Source organism: Mustela nivalis (genome assembly GCF_964662115.1).
Source record: "Mustela nivalis genome assembly, chromosome: 10".
Lineage (NCBI taxonomy): Eukaryota > Metazoa > Chordata > Mammalia > Carnivora > Mustelidae > Mustela > Mustela nivalis.
Window position 1 is genome coordinate 58,767,742 of NC_139029.1, and position 15,753 is coordinate 58,783,494.

A 15,753-nucleotide genomic window follows, 5' to 3' on the forward strand; every position below is an offset into this window, starting at 1 on the left:
TCTCAAATAAATATTTAAAAAAAAAAAAAAAAAAAAAAAAGACTGTTCTTATCAGCATTCTTAGAGGAAAGCTGAAAAGTAAGTCGTGGGTATAGATGAGTGGCTACTCCTCCCAGGTTCTTAGCTGATGAGGATCTGGAGCCAGCATCACAGACTGGAATCTTTTATGACCCTGATTTCTCAGACCCCATTTGCTAAACCTCTCCTGTGTTCTTCTCCCTTGTACTGTTTCATCCTAGCTTTCTTTTCATACTCTCAGAGATCCTATTCTTATTTTCTTTTACAGTAGAAATGTATGCATTAGAAACCAAAGTCTCAAACATCAACAATTGAAAAACACAGGTTTGGGTTTTAGTGTGCTGAATCTTCAAACACTTTGTAGTGGTAAAGAGAGAGAGACGATGCAACCCATATTGGGAATACAGGATATGTGAGAAGCCTTCCTTTCTTGGGATGAATCTGATTTCTCATTCAGAAGGTCTATCAGGGCAAGAATACTCTCTGGTCTCTTCATTAGCATAGCCCAGTTCCTGTCACATAGTGCTCACTAAATAAATATTTGCTGACTTTATGAATGAATGAATGAATGAACAATGCAGCAATTAAAGGTTGAAGCAGAGCATAGATAAATTTCTATAGTAAAACAGATTCATTCCCTGCCTACAAAAGTTTTAGTTTATGTGTTTATAACTCTTTTCTTTTCTTTATCAAAAAACTTGGAAAGCTGACTGATTCCTTAGCCTATCTCCTCAATCCATTATTTTGTGTAAAACACTCATATGTAATTACTTTTTTTTCGACTGAAACTTTAGGAAATGATAACTGAAAATAAGGGGGGGGTGAGTCAACATTCTGTTTTATACTAACTCTGAAAAAAAAATAATCTCACAAATGCTAAGGAGTGATGCAATTATAATCCTCGATAAGAAATAAGAACTACTGGAGGAAAACTAAGATGTCACGTAACTAAACCTCCTCTAACAAATCAATTATAAGCATGGAAAAAAAGATACATCTAATATCTAGTTTTATTTATCTAATACCTCGTATCTAGTTTCCATATCATCTCCCTCACAGTTGTATAGTCAGTTAACAGAAGAAGTGTGAAATTTCTTGTATCTAAAGGCTGATGATCCAAAATTGTTGCTCTCAGTTGAACTGTGTCCACCTTTAAACACTGAAGAAGTTCATGGAAACCTGATTGCTGGACTTTGAGAGTATGCATTCACTAAAAGAAGAATACAGATTCTAGTATCCTGACAGGAATAATCCATCATAGTTCCCTTCAATGACACTTTGAGACCTGAAGTTTGACATTCTCATATAGCCTTTTATTCCCAAGCCTATAAAATTACTATACTTTAAGAATGCTATCTGTATTTTAAACATGGGCTTTCTGAAAGATATATGGCTAAAATGTACCTTATATTCTTCTCTTAAGGAGATTTTATTTTACACTAGAACTTATGTGTTAGCTCTGACAATTTTTGAAAACTTGGAAGCCCTATAGAGAAACACAAAATAAGAAGGATCTAAAATATGCTAGTTCTTTTTTAAACCTTTTTTTTTTTTTTTTGCATTTTTAAGGCTAATTTCTCAACAGAAAGAAGGATGACTAAAGCTTAAAAGTAAAGGTTATATAAGAATGATAATTGAGTCAATGACTTGACATGTCCCACTACTGGCAGAGGGTACTATAGTGGGAAGACTGCCATTTTGGCAACATTAAATCTGCATTTGTAGAAAATGCAACAGTATCTAGTCATAGTTGACCTATTAGAATTGAGATGATCCATTGAGATAATTTTCTACAATGAGACTATTAACTTTGAACAATTACCAGGGACCATGGGCCTAGAAAAAAGAATTGAGGACCTACATATAAATGGAGTGCCTGTTTCACTGGGAAGAGATTAGGACCATTAAAACTGGGTTATGCGGAGATTACCATACAATTAATTACCATACAAAACTCCTATCTCAGTGCTTTCCTCCTTGTTCTCCATCACTGTATATGAAAAGTGTTGGTAGGAAGCAAAACATGTCCTTGACAATGCTCTAGCAATAATTTGACTATATTTCCTCACAGAAAGAAAGTTAGGTATGGATATGAGAAAACTTTAACAACCCAGGCATATAATTAAATAGCAAGAAAAGCATATATTAGGGACACAAGAGTACTGCTAGAATAAAGATAGATAAGAAATCACTCAGGGCTATTCATTATTTTCAAGCTTTTGTCTGAAAAGTATTTAAACATTAAAAGGATGTAGTTTATCAGAATCACTAGGATATCTAAGAATGCCTTAAGTAAGGCATGCTAGTTAAAGTTTAGGTATGTTAGCTAAAGTAAAAGTAATATTATTTTCTGGTGGTTAGAATCGAAATTATTTTAAGCAGAATTCCAGGAGAGGTACACATGTCAAATACTCACAGCATTATCTCCATATTTGTGCCCATTGAGAAGTTAAATATAAGAAATGCTTCATTAGAGTGTCCTTGTAGTCATTGTATTAGTTTGCAATCTTTCAATTTGCAGTTATTTGCAAATGTATCAAATGTAATGGGCTCTATTCAGCAAGCTATCCTCCTTATTGGTTGCTTCTCACATGGTCAAGGGCATACTAAACACATTTTTGGAATGAGTCCCTCTTTCAATCACTGTGCCAATAATCAGAATACAAGTGGATTCTTTTCATTTAGAACAACCAGGTGGCTGAAGAGAGTCAGTTAATAGGCAATCAGCAAAATCAAAAGCAATAATGAAGCCCTTCAAGGTTTTGTGCTGTATTGCCTGATATATAATCTCTATTTTGTGAGTAAATATACGGTATGCCTAGCAGTTGAATGACTTTGCTGACGCCACATTCCACTCTTTGCGAGTTTTATTCAGCTTTGAAGTTCTCACTGCCAGGAGAGATCTAACATCTGTTTGAAGGCATTACCTTCTGTTGTAGAAGACTCACTATTACAAAGTTGGGTTTTCTACTGATACTACAGTTTTCAGTAGTGCCTATCAATTTATCTTTTATCTATACAAATAAATAAAACAAAACAAAATGAAAAAAGAAAAAACCAGAAACCACAAAATATCTTGAGGCTATTTATCCAATTTGGAAAAAAAAAATCTGTATTTAGAAGGATTTTTATCTGAACACGATATTGGGTCCTCAGATCTTATAAGATTTTTCTTGCTCATGACCATCTATTTTCATTGGTGGGGGGGACTTTATCATGTTCTATACTACTTTTATGTAGATTGAAACATTACTCTGCTGATGACATAAGTCAATATTTCTTTTTTTCCTCTTAATATTGTCTTTTGGGCATGACAGAGCCAGTGTCAATGTGAATAAAATTCAAAGACTAAATCAGAAAGGATCTTTAAAAAGCTTAAGACAGTCTCCATTTCTCAATTGTATTTTAGATGTCTTTAGTTATATTAGTTTATGGCTTTATTCCAGATCGAATAATGCCTAATATTTAATGGAAGACATATGGTAGAGAGATATAGGGACTATCAAACTCGGATAACATTCTGAATAAGAAAAGTTCATTATTTGCCACTTTACCTTCTTTCATTTTTCTACCTACTTAAGTGTCCAGGGCCCATTCAACATAGACAAGCAGTCAGTGCTTTCATTTTGCTCTTGTAATTTCAGTATTCCAAATACTTTATGGTTAGCTCTATTTCATAAGGAACCCCTTATAGACTATAATTCTACTGTTATTTGAATACAGTGATGCATTTATGTATGTGTGTCCCAGGAAGCATTAATTTGTCCCAGAAAATATGACAGAGCCTAATCTAATATGAATGCATTTACTCACTCACAATGTCCAACAATCAAGATATTAAGAAGAAAACGAGGGCAAGACAATACTGTATGTGTCCATGAAAACATTGCCTGCATTCTAGGGAAACTTTATGTTGTTAGGGTGGGAAATGAGTCTTCTTCCACTCCCCCTTTCCCAATATACCACATGATACTGTACTTTACAAAAACACCAATATCATCTTTGTGTTCTTAAAACTCCTAATATTTTATCTTTGACAATTTGTAGATTTTAATAATTCAGTTTGTTCTATTTTTATCAATAAATGATAGAACCTTATTCAAGTTATTATTCTCATTGCATTTGATCTTTAAGGATACTTCTAATACTATACCACCTTACAAACAGTATTTTCACATTTCTTACTCCCTAACTATATATTTAGATAACACTCTGAGTTAGACAACTTAAATTCTGTGTATTGTGTCTAAATGAATATTGTTTGTCCTACTTCCACTATAGACCATTTAAATTCCTAAAAATATTGCTGAAATAGAAACTACTCATCTTAAATGTTTGGTTTTAAAGTATTTGCAATATTTATAGAATGTCAACATTAATGTATGTTCTAAGAAACTCATATTCTTTTTGAAGTAGATATATATATAGATATAGACATATTATGAAAAATAACAGTCTAATAAATGTTAACAATACTTATTTAACAAAGTCAAGTGCATTTATTTACTAAATGGCATATCAGAAACTCTAATAAATTTTTCATACTTATGAAATTCTAAGATAAGGAAATAGAATGAAGCAAATCCAAAATAACCTGGATTTAAAAAAAATTTTATAAGTTTTCTATGTCTTGTGTAGAATTCATTATGCTAATATGGTCCTAGATAGAACAAATGCAAAAGACGAAGTCCTTATGTAGGTGTTTGGGGTTTTGGATCAATTGTATTAAAATTTGGGTTACTGGATTAATAATTTATCTTCTGTGTTACTGAGTTCATTTTATTGAACATACATTTAAGTACCAAGAACATTCTGTGCAGTTATCAAATAATTTGCATGGCAAATATCTCGAGTTCTTTAGTACTATTATTTTGTTCTCACTGTCACACTTTTGTCTTTTTGACAAATTTTTATAAAAGTTTCCTTAATTATATCCACGCAAATACAAGAGCCTCTATATTAGTCACTACTGTTCCAAGGCAACTGAAAAGGTGTGGTCTAGGGAATAGAAAATTAATCCCATCTGGAAATTCCAGATTTGGTTTACATGTATCCTATTGGCAGTGATTTATTTCTGTACACTGCAATGTCAGAACAATGACAAAACTAGTCCAGAATGATGGCACTGAAGATTGGCACTGTTATTTTCTATTGCTTATGACTCATGGAAACTGACAATTTTGTTGTCAGAACTGGAACAGTGATATAAGCTGGGAGGAGAAATTTGATTAGTTCTATGTGATAAAGCTACTAGAAGGGTAAGCAGGGACTAGGCAAATTAAGTTACCTTACTTTTAAATAAGCACATTTAGAACTAGGTAATCTCTGAGTTAGCATCAGGTATGTTTCAGAGCTTAAAACCATGCATAGAAATGATTGATACTTTTCTAAGCCTCAAAATATTTGAAACTGAAACATTCAACCAGGTGAACATTTCAAGAAAGAATATTGCAAAAGGAGAACTTATCTATATGGCTCCATAATGATGTGGCAATAATGGTCACATAAAAATCATAATAAAAGGACATAATTTGATTCAATATTTTGCTTATTTTAATTAAAAGAGTATCAAAATATGTCTATGTGTTTCTACAAACAAATCTACCATCCCACCTATAGTTCTGTGCTCCCATTATTTGCCTTTCCTCACATTTTAATAAAAAACTAATCCTCTCATTTCTAAGATCAATCCTCCACGAATATAAATCCTACTGTTGGTTACTCTTTTGAAGAAACTCCTCAATATTTCCTCTTTTCTACATTATTAGCTTTTTCTCTTTATACTGTAATATTGTCATTAACATAAGAGCATGGTATATCTTCCATCTTGACTTAAAAAAAATGCTTATAATTCCACCCCTAAAATCTTACACATTTTTCTCAGTAATAGAAGAGGGAAAAAAATGTTGACTACACTTTCCTTCTTATGGATGTATTCTTGAATTAACAATCAGAATTTTGTTTGTACCAATCCATAAACTTACTTTTGTTGAAATTCACTGCTATTGTTCCAACATCAGCTCTTAGACCCCAGCTCTCTTGACTTTTGGGGAGATATCACATTGCTGATCATTCTTTCTTTTCTGAAACAATATCATCAGTTGTTTTTTATCCCATTCTCTATGTTCTATTGATTCATTTTATTTCTGTGCTGATTATCTCTCATCTTTCTCACATGTAAAATTTGGAGTACTTTATGGAACAGTATTCAAATTTATACCCTTCTCTATTTTTATTTCTAAGTAATTTCACTTAGTATTATACCTTTAAAACAATCATATTCTTCCCTCCAAAATATTGTTAGTTCTAACATTTAATACAAACCCCAGGGACGCCTGGGTGGCTCAGTTGGTTAAGCAGCTGCCTTTGGCTCAGGTCATGATCCCAGCGTCCTGGGATCGAGTCCCACATCAGGCTCCTTGCTCAGCAGGGAGCCTGCTTCTCCCTCTGCCTCTGCCTGCCATTCTGTCTGCCTGTGCTCGCTCTCTCCCCCTCTCTCTCTCTGATAAATAAATAAAATCTTTAAAAAAAAATACAAACCCCAAAATACTATACATGAACAAATTGATATATTGGACCTTATCAAAATTTAAATCTTTTGTTCTGTGATAGAGGAATTTAGAGGAATAAAAAAACAAGTCATCAAATCACACATCTGAAATGAATCTGTTTGCTAAATATATAAAGAACCTCCAATAAAGCTCACTATTATAAAACAAACAAAGTAACAAAAGCTAAGCAAAGTTATAAACAGATATTTCATCAAAGAAGACAGATGGATGAATAATCACAAATGATAATGGAATAAAAAGATATTCAATTTCATTAGTCATTAAGGAAAAGCATACTATAATCATTAAATAATACCACTACATACCTATGGGAGTAATAAAAATACATAAGAATAAAAAGCCAACATTACTAAATGTTGGCAATATTGTTGAACAACTAGGACTCTTAACAATATGCTGATGGGAATGTAAAATAGTAGGGCTCCTTTGAAATTTTGGCAATTAAAAATATTATCACAGTCTTATTCCTTGGTATTTATCTAGGAGAAATGAAAACTTGTTCACACAAAATCCTGTGAGTGAATATTTATAACAGTTTTATTCATAATCACCAACAACTGGAAAAAGCCCATTGTCTTTAAGCAAACTAATATATCCAAACACCTCTATGCTTCTGTACCAGGCTAAAATCCCTGGAGTCTGTTGATGCCTGATTTTCTTGGACACTGTACCTTGAATTCCTACAACAAATGTTTTACTTTCAAAACATATCCAAGCTGTTCCCATTATTTCTAGTTTATACTACCATCATCTCTCATCTAGACTACAGCAATCTATCCTGTCTGGAACATTTGTGGGGTTAGGGTAAGTGTAGAATAGAAGCTCACCTACCATATATTTAAATATTTAGAAGTTTAAAATATTCTAAATGTGGTTAAATAGATTATGACAGCAAAGAAAGAACCAAGTTGCTACCCTTGGCCCATAGCTGCCAGTTTTTAGCCTCAGTCCTTCTCTTTTTACCACCCCCTACCCTTCTATATCCTGTACATGGGATCTGTCATACAAAGAGAATTAATCTTGAACATTCAAGTTTAATCCACAATCTCAGAAAGCCACCCTTCTGACTTGGGCTGCGTATACCCAGGGGTGGTTAAATATTTGTGTAGTCCAGGCACTACCAAAACACAGACTACTTTGTTCTAAGAGTTGGGGGTGGGTGTGTGAAACATTAGAGTTACTAAATATAAAGCTTGTTCTTTTTTCTGTGGTCTCTTTCTTAATGTGCTATGATGTTTTTATTGTTATTTTGCTTTTATTGTTGTTATTTGCTCATGGTGTTGTGAAACTTAATATCATTCTAAATAAAGAAAATTTAATTTATATCAGCATACATTTTCCCATTCATCTGTATATTGTGCATGCCAGTTTTAAATGCAAATAGAACACTTAACTTGTATGCAGAATCATAGTAATTATACAGTTGTGATTTTGGTTTATATATGCATATGGTTTTTGTTCTTACCAAAACAGTAGAAATGCAACATATACAAAATAAACTGTTGTTTTTTCACATCTTAATAAGTAAGAAAAGAATGAAAGGAAAAGGAATGATGAGTTGCCCTTTCTTTCTATTCCCTTTTATGTTACCATTTTTCTATGTACATGGTTGGCTGAAACAAAAAGGAACAAGTCAAAAAAGATATGATAGAGTTCCTTGTTTTTCTTAGAATGCCATTTTGTTCTTTCTGCAAGCAAAACAAGTTCTGAATCAAACTAAGGATATGACTGACCTCTGTGGCTATCAGAGAGGTTATTATCTCACCATAACTCAGACATAAATATAACACTTTCCTTATTCCCACTTGCCAACTTGAAATCCTGAGTGTAGTGGGTCTGCTGGAATTCTGTGTTTATGCGGCATCATGAACTCTACGTGTGAATAGGGTGGCAAGGAATGAATGGCATGCAGCTTGTGTGGACCTCCTCTGCTTATCCAAAATTTGATTGGACTTCACTTGCAAAGCACAAGTTCAAAGATACAAATTTTAAGATTTTTAGAACAGTGACAGCACTGCATTAAACCAAAGCCTTCTGAGTGTGGGGTCCTGTGCCACTGCACACACAGGCTATATGCCAATGAGGCTAGACTTGCATATAGCAGTGGAATGTTCTGTTCTTGGAAAGGCAAAGGGAAAATAGTCATGATAGATCATGATTTCCAGGTTTTAGATGCCTAGAGAATGGGAAGGAGAGATATCCATGCTGTTGTGGGAGTTAGAGATACCCTCTTTGCTCCATTGATTTCTCACTGAGAAAAGGGTGAGAAGGGTGCTCAGGGAGTGTTCCTCTTCCACTTTTAAGGACAACAGCCTCCTAAGGGGCTTTTCCTTTTATTTCTAACATTACTTTTATCCACTCATCACCAAGAGTAATCTTTGAGCGCATGTCAGATCATTACACTCCTCTAGACAAAACTATCAATCACAATTCATGTCAGAATCAAGACCAAAGTCTTTATAATGGTCTACATTTCCCCCGATGGCCTGCTTGCATTTATTCTTATATTTGCCAGTCTTCAACTTTGCTTCAGTTATTTGGTCTCTTTTCTGGCTTTTGAATGCATAACTGAACTCCTGCTACCTCTATCCTTATTATTTATCATATCTTCCTCTTTGTTAGGTATTCATTATTAGTGACAGCAATTTTCATGGTCACTCCAGGTTACCATTGCTTTCCAACCATCCAATGTGGATAACTTGCAAAATAATCTTAAAATCACAAATTTGAGGTCATCTGACATTCTACTGTTTTTTAATAGTTTTTCTTTATGTGTAAGAATCCCCTACCATAAAGAATGATTGATTCATAATAGTTGAAGCTCTGATACATATTAACTGTTAAATTAGTGGAAGTTATCATTATTGAGGAAACATCTCCCTGATGAACTCAACATTCTCTAACATGGGATGCCGAGTAATTTTAATCTTTCCATTGTAATGAATTAATAGATTTTCCTCCACCTGAAGTCATACTGTTTTTCTTACCATTTCCTTCCAATCCTTTTTTCTTCCTTCTCTTTTATTTCTCTCTCTCATACCTTCCTGCTCAGTCTCTCTCACCTCCATCCCAACTCAAATAGCATTTGCACAATAACTGTTTCATAGGGAAAAGTATCACAGATCTGGTAGAAATTTTAACGAGTAATAAATGTTAAGCAGTAATGATGCCCTACTGAAATCGAAAGGGCTGATAATCAGCAATGCAGATTAGTAGAGACCTACAGCTTCCAGGTGTGAAAGAAATTGAGTTCAGTCTAAAATCAATCAGATGGTAAGTAAGCTGTCACTAATAATGACAGAAACACTAACGTCCAGGATTAAACCCATAACTTCTTTGACTGCTGATACTTTCTTCTGCCTAATGCTTTGGGTTTTTTTGGTGTATGTGGGCATTAATGGTGGAGTAGTTGGAGTAACTACAATTATGCAGCTTTCTCACTAGAGATATTTTTTTCATTGTTTTTAACCATATTCTACAAATCTCAAAGTTTACCTAAGTAACATAGTAATCTGAATACATTTTTGTAATATTTGATAATCATTCTTGTGTATCATAAATATACTAAATACCACCTTTCTTTTAGAGTCCATGCTAGAGATTCCAAATTGCTTAACTTTTTAAAACAACATCAGAAGATTATTGTCTCAATTACAAGTTTTAAAACTGTCAATTTTTTGAGACTAATTGAAATTCACGTTGATAAATATCTTTGATGATAAATAGATTGCCTTCTTCTATGTATTAAAGAACAGCTTGTTTCCTTTGGATTAAATTTTTATGATAAAATGCAAATAATTTTCCATTTCTTATAATTTATGATATTATTATCATATCCTGTTACATAAAATGACAATGAGCAAAAATACTCCTGCTGTTGCAATCTGTGCTGAAAAGCTTCCCCAAAATATATTGTCTCCATTCCTTTCTGTAGTTATAGCTGTAGGAAGTAGAAATTTTCTCACAGTATTTGCTGGATGATGCTAATACTTGGTTATAATGGGCACTAAAAATATAACATGTGTTTGCTCAGCTCAAATTATAAACAGCAAAAGCTCTCTGAATAAGAATCATATGCTTTTAAGATTCATTTTTGCCTGTCAGTGTTTTCTGTTTATTATTATTGGCACTTATTTCCCTTTTACATACAAATAAATTCAACAGGAATTGCTATATTCTACAATCAATATGATACATAATCCAAGTCTAAGTATAAATGTGTACAGCCTTCTAACAATCTCTTTATGATTTGGAGAACTATATCTAACTGGGAGAATATAAAGTTTTAAGGTACACAACCCACAAGCTCAGTGTTTCTTCAGGCTTGAGAACACTGTGACCTCTTGGTAATTTATATATAGTTTTTAGTAATTTCCATATGTTTTATAAAGCTGGGACCATAACTTGGGAATATTATAATAGAAATAATATAATGGATAATTTCTTCTTCCAGAAAATCCATATTGTTAGACTGGGGGAGTATAACATGGTGCTTTATAATTCTAGCTCTGGCTAGATTATCTATGTCCAAGTTGGCTATTTCCAATTATATGACCACAGGTCTCAATTTCATCATGTAAAATCTGATAAGGACTGTATCTTAAGATTAAGTAAGAAAATGTGATATAGTTAATACTCCTAATTTCTGATACTACATAAATGCTCAAAAACATTAGATATCACAATGTTTAATTGACTTTAAGGTGCATTTTTTCTTACACTCTAACATTACTGAAATAGAATGCATTTTAGTCTATAGTTTTTGTTTTTGGTTTTTGTTTTTTTTTTTTTTTACAATTTCAGTGCAGTCATAAAATAATTGAAAATACATCAACTATCAAAAGAACTAGAATTAAAATTAAAGATTGAAGGCATATTAATGTTTAAGGTCTTTTTAAAAAGATTTATTTACCTTAGAGAAAGAGCACAAGCAGGAGGAACAGAAGGAAAGGGAGAGAGAATCTCAAGTAAATTCCACACTGAGTGCAGAATGTAACATGGAGCTCGATCTCACTATCCTGAGATTACGACTTCACCCAAAACCAAGAGTCAGACTCTTAACCAACTATACCATCCAGGCACTCTTAGCACTGCTTTTTAATGTAGAATCTTACAACAATTTTTAAATGATTATTTAATATTATTTTGGTTTTTGTATGCTATTATAACATTTTATTTTCCAATTTTCATTGATTTATATAGTATATAGTATATAGTATAAAATTGATTTTTATATTGACCTCATACCTTGTAATATAATAAGATTAGTTTTAGTATTATTTTGTAGAATATGTAGGATTTTCCATGTACATATTCCTGTAGTTCACAAATAAGACAGTTTTACTTTTTCCTCTCTGATATGTATTTTTTAACCTAGTGTTACTACAATAGTAAGGACATCATATACAATGAAAACATATTATTTCTGTGTTCCTAATCTTAGAGGAAAATTCTTCAGTCTTTCACCATTGAACAAAACAGTAGTTGTAGATTTCTCATAATGTCCTTTATCATGATGAGGGAATTTCTATTTTTAGTTAAATAAAAATTTTTCTCATGATAGGGGTTGAATTTTATCAAATTTAAGTACTTTTTGATATCTACTGATATAATTAAAGGATTTTTCTTTTTAGTTTGTGAAATTATATCGAATGGTTATCAACTATCAAACCAAAAGCATTATTGAGCTAAATCCCAGTCATGATCATGGTAGTGGGTATGTGTGTGTGTGTACACACACACACACACACACACACACATATACACATATACATATATACACACATATATACACAGACATAACATATATTTATGTGTGTATATAGCTATATTTAATTTGTTAATATTTTGCTATGAATTTTTTGCATTGATATTTATGAGGTATACTACTACTTATTTTACATTTTTTGTAATGTCTTTTTCTGGTTTTTGAATCATGCTAAGGCAGGCTTCCTGTACTCATATGGGTAGTATCTCCATTTCCTCTTTCTGTTTTCTAAATAATTTATGTAAGATTGATGGAATATACCAATTTAGTCTCTTGGATCTAGAATTTTCTTAAACCATTTTTTTGTTTAAGAATTTAGGTTACAAACTCAATATCTTTAATAACTAGACTACTGTTCACATTTTAAAGGTCATTTTATAAGTTGTTTTCTTGTCTTTTATTCATTGTTTTTCAAAGGCTTTGTCATTTTTTTCTAAGCTGTTCTAGTCCGTTTAAGCTGCAACAATGAAACACTAGACACTGGGAGACTTAAACAATAAACATTTATTTGTCATAGTTCTAGAGGCTGAGAAGGTCAAGTTCCAGGTACCAGCCAATATGGTTTCTGGTGAGATTTACATATAGCCTCCTTCTTGCTGTATCCTCACATGGCATAGAGAAAGATTATCTCCTTTTGTTTATTCCTAAAAAGGTTCCAACTTCCTGATCTTACTACCTCTTAAAGGCTCCACCAGAAACTTGCAAAATATTCCATCCCAAAGCAGCAAAATGTACATTCTTCTTAAGCACACATGAAATAAACCTAACCAAAGAGGTAAGATATCCATACTCTAAAAACTATAGAACACTTATGAAAGAAATTGAGGAAGACGTAAAAAAGTGGAAAAATATTCCATTCTCATGGATTGGAAGAATAAATATTTCTAAAATGTCTATGCTACCTAGAGAAATCTATGCATTCAATGCAATCTTTATCAAAATACTATCAACTTTTCTCACAGAGATGGAATAAATAATTCTAAAATCTGTATAGAACTGGATAAGACCCCAAATAGCCAGAGGAATGTTGAAAAAGAAAACCAAAGCTGGTGGCATCCCAATGTCAGACTTCAAGCTCTATTACAAAGTTATAATCATCAAGAATGTATGGTACTAGCAAACAAAACAAAACAAAACAAAACAAAAACAAAAACAAAAAACCTGACACATAGCTCAATAGTATAAAATAGAGAACCCAGAAATGGACCCTCAACTTTATGATTAATCTTTGGCAAAGCAGAAAAGAATATCCAATGTAAAAAAGACTGTCGTTTCCAGTCCACAATAAATTGTGCTGGGAAAACCAGACCACTGTATTATACTATACACCAAAATAAACTCAAAATGGATGAAAGACCACGAGACAAGAATCCATCGATTCCTAGAGGAGAACAGATGCAGCAATCTCTTTTACCTCAACTGCAGCAACTTCTTGCAAGATATGTCTCCAAAGGCAAAAGAAACAAAAGTAAAAATCTACTATTGGGACCTCATCAAGATAAAAGCCTTCTGCACAGGAAAGGAAACAGTCAACAAAACTAAAAGGTAACATATGAAATGGTTGAAGATTTTTGCAAATGACATACCAGATAAAGAACTAGTATCAAATATCTATAAAAAACTTCTCAGACTCAACACCCAAAAAACACAGAATCCAGTCAATAAATGGGCAGAAGACACGAACAGACATTTATCCAAAGAAGACATACAAGTGGCCAACAGACATAGGAAAATATGCTCTACATCACCTGGTATCAGGGACATAGAAATCAAAACCACAATGAAATACCACCTCACACCTGTCAGAATAGCTAAAATTAACAAGACAGGAAACAGCAAATGTTTGTGAGGATGCAGAGAAAGGGGAACCCGCTTCAACTATTGGTGGGAATGCAAGCTGGTACAGCTGCTTTGGAAAATGGTATGGAGTTTCCTCAAGAAATTAAAAATAGAGCTACCCTATACCTGGCAATTGTACTACTAGGTATCTACCCCAATGATAAAAATGGATTGATCTGCAAGGGCATCTGCACTCCAAATTTTAAAGCAGCAATTTCCACAACAACCAAACTGTAGGAAAAGCCAAGACATCCATCAACAAGTGAATGAATAAAGATGTGAAGGGGGAAAATATATATATATATATATATATATATATATATATATATATGTATTAGCCATCAGAAAGGATGACCACTTAACATTCACAGAGATTCTTAACCTAACACTTCATTCATTTATATGAATTAACACTGTTACTCAGATATTATGGCACTGATTGAGGCACATGTGTAATCGTGTTCCAAAAAGCTAGTTCATAACTATGCCTTCTGGATAACCACTGCACTGTATTCTTTTTTTTTTTTCCTTTTTCACTCACTTGTACCAAATGACAGACCAAATTATAAACCTATAGAAAAATTGGAAGAAAACAGGGAAGAAGAGGTTTTGCTTGAGCCTTGAGCTCAATTTACAAGTTGTCATGGTACATTATAAAAAGTCCTGCACTAGTATAAAAAGACAAGTCAGAGTAGTAATTTATTTATCATTTGCTTGTGTGCATAGATCCCCTAGCAACTCCACATGAGCAATGACCAGACCAAAATAAGATTATAAGCCTCTAATAGTATGATTCTCTCCACATGATAAAACTTGCCATGGTTTGTATTCTTGAATTCCTTCCACCTCCCACCTACATGAGGTCTCCATTAGATAATGCTAATTGTTGAAATATGAACCTCCTTACAAAGAGTAAAAAAAATATTTTTTCAGAGAAACAAGTAATAAAAATAATACAGAATTCACACATAATAAGAGATGTAGAAATAGGAAAGTAAAAATCCAATACTGGCAGAAAAACTCTGCAGTCCACACCAGACCCTAGAATGAGGCAGGAATTTCACAAAGAAAGAAGAGGGCTATGAGGGCTAGTAAGGGAGGCACACAGTAAATGTCAAGTAGGGCTTATTCCCGGTGGGGAAATACTGAGAACATTTTCTAGCTCTTGTGATTTGGAGCTCAAGTTAACAAGGATTTGAGAAAGAGAAAATTAGGAAGTGCCTGGGACCAGTGTCGGGGGAAGGTATAGTCCTTGGAGAATAACAAAACACGGTAGAAGAGAGTAGAGTAGAGTTGAGCTTTGGCAGTTAAAGGAAAAGGTATATATTGAAGATAAGAATTCTATTGAAACAAGGCAATATCAAAGAATCATGAAGAAGTTTAAAGAAGGAATCTTTTACTCTTATTTCTAAAAGTGCTGAGATCATCAAAAGGTAAAAACATTCCTTTTTATTCTATTTTTAAAGTTTGCCTCTGTTTGTCATCTCAAGGGTTTCTGCTGTCAGCAGCAGTGGTAGTTATATGAAGGAACCTGAATACACACAGATATATTTTGAA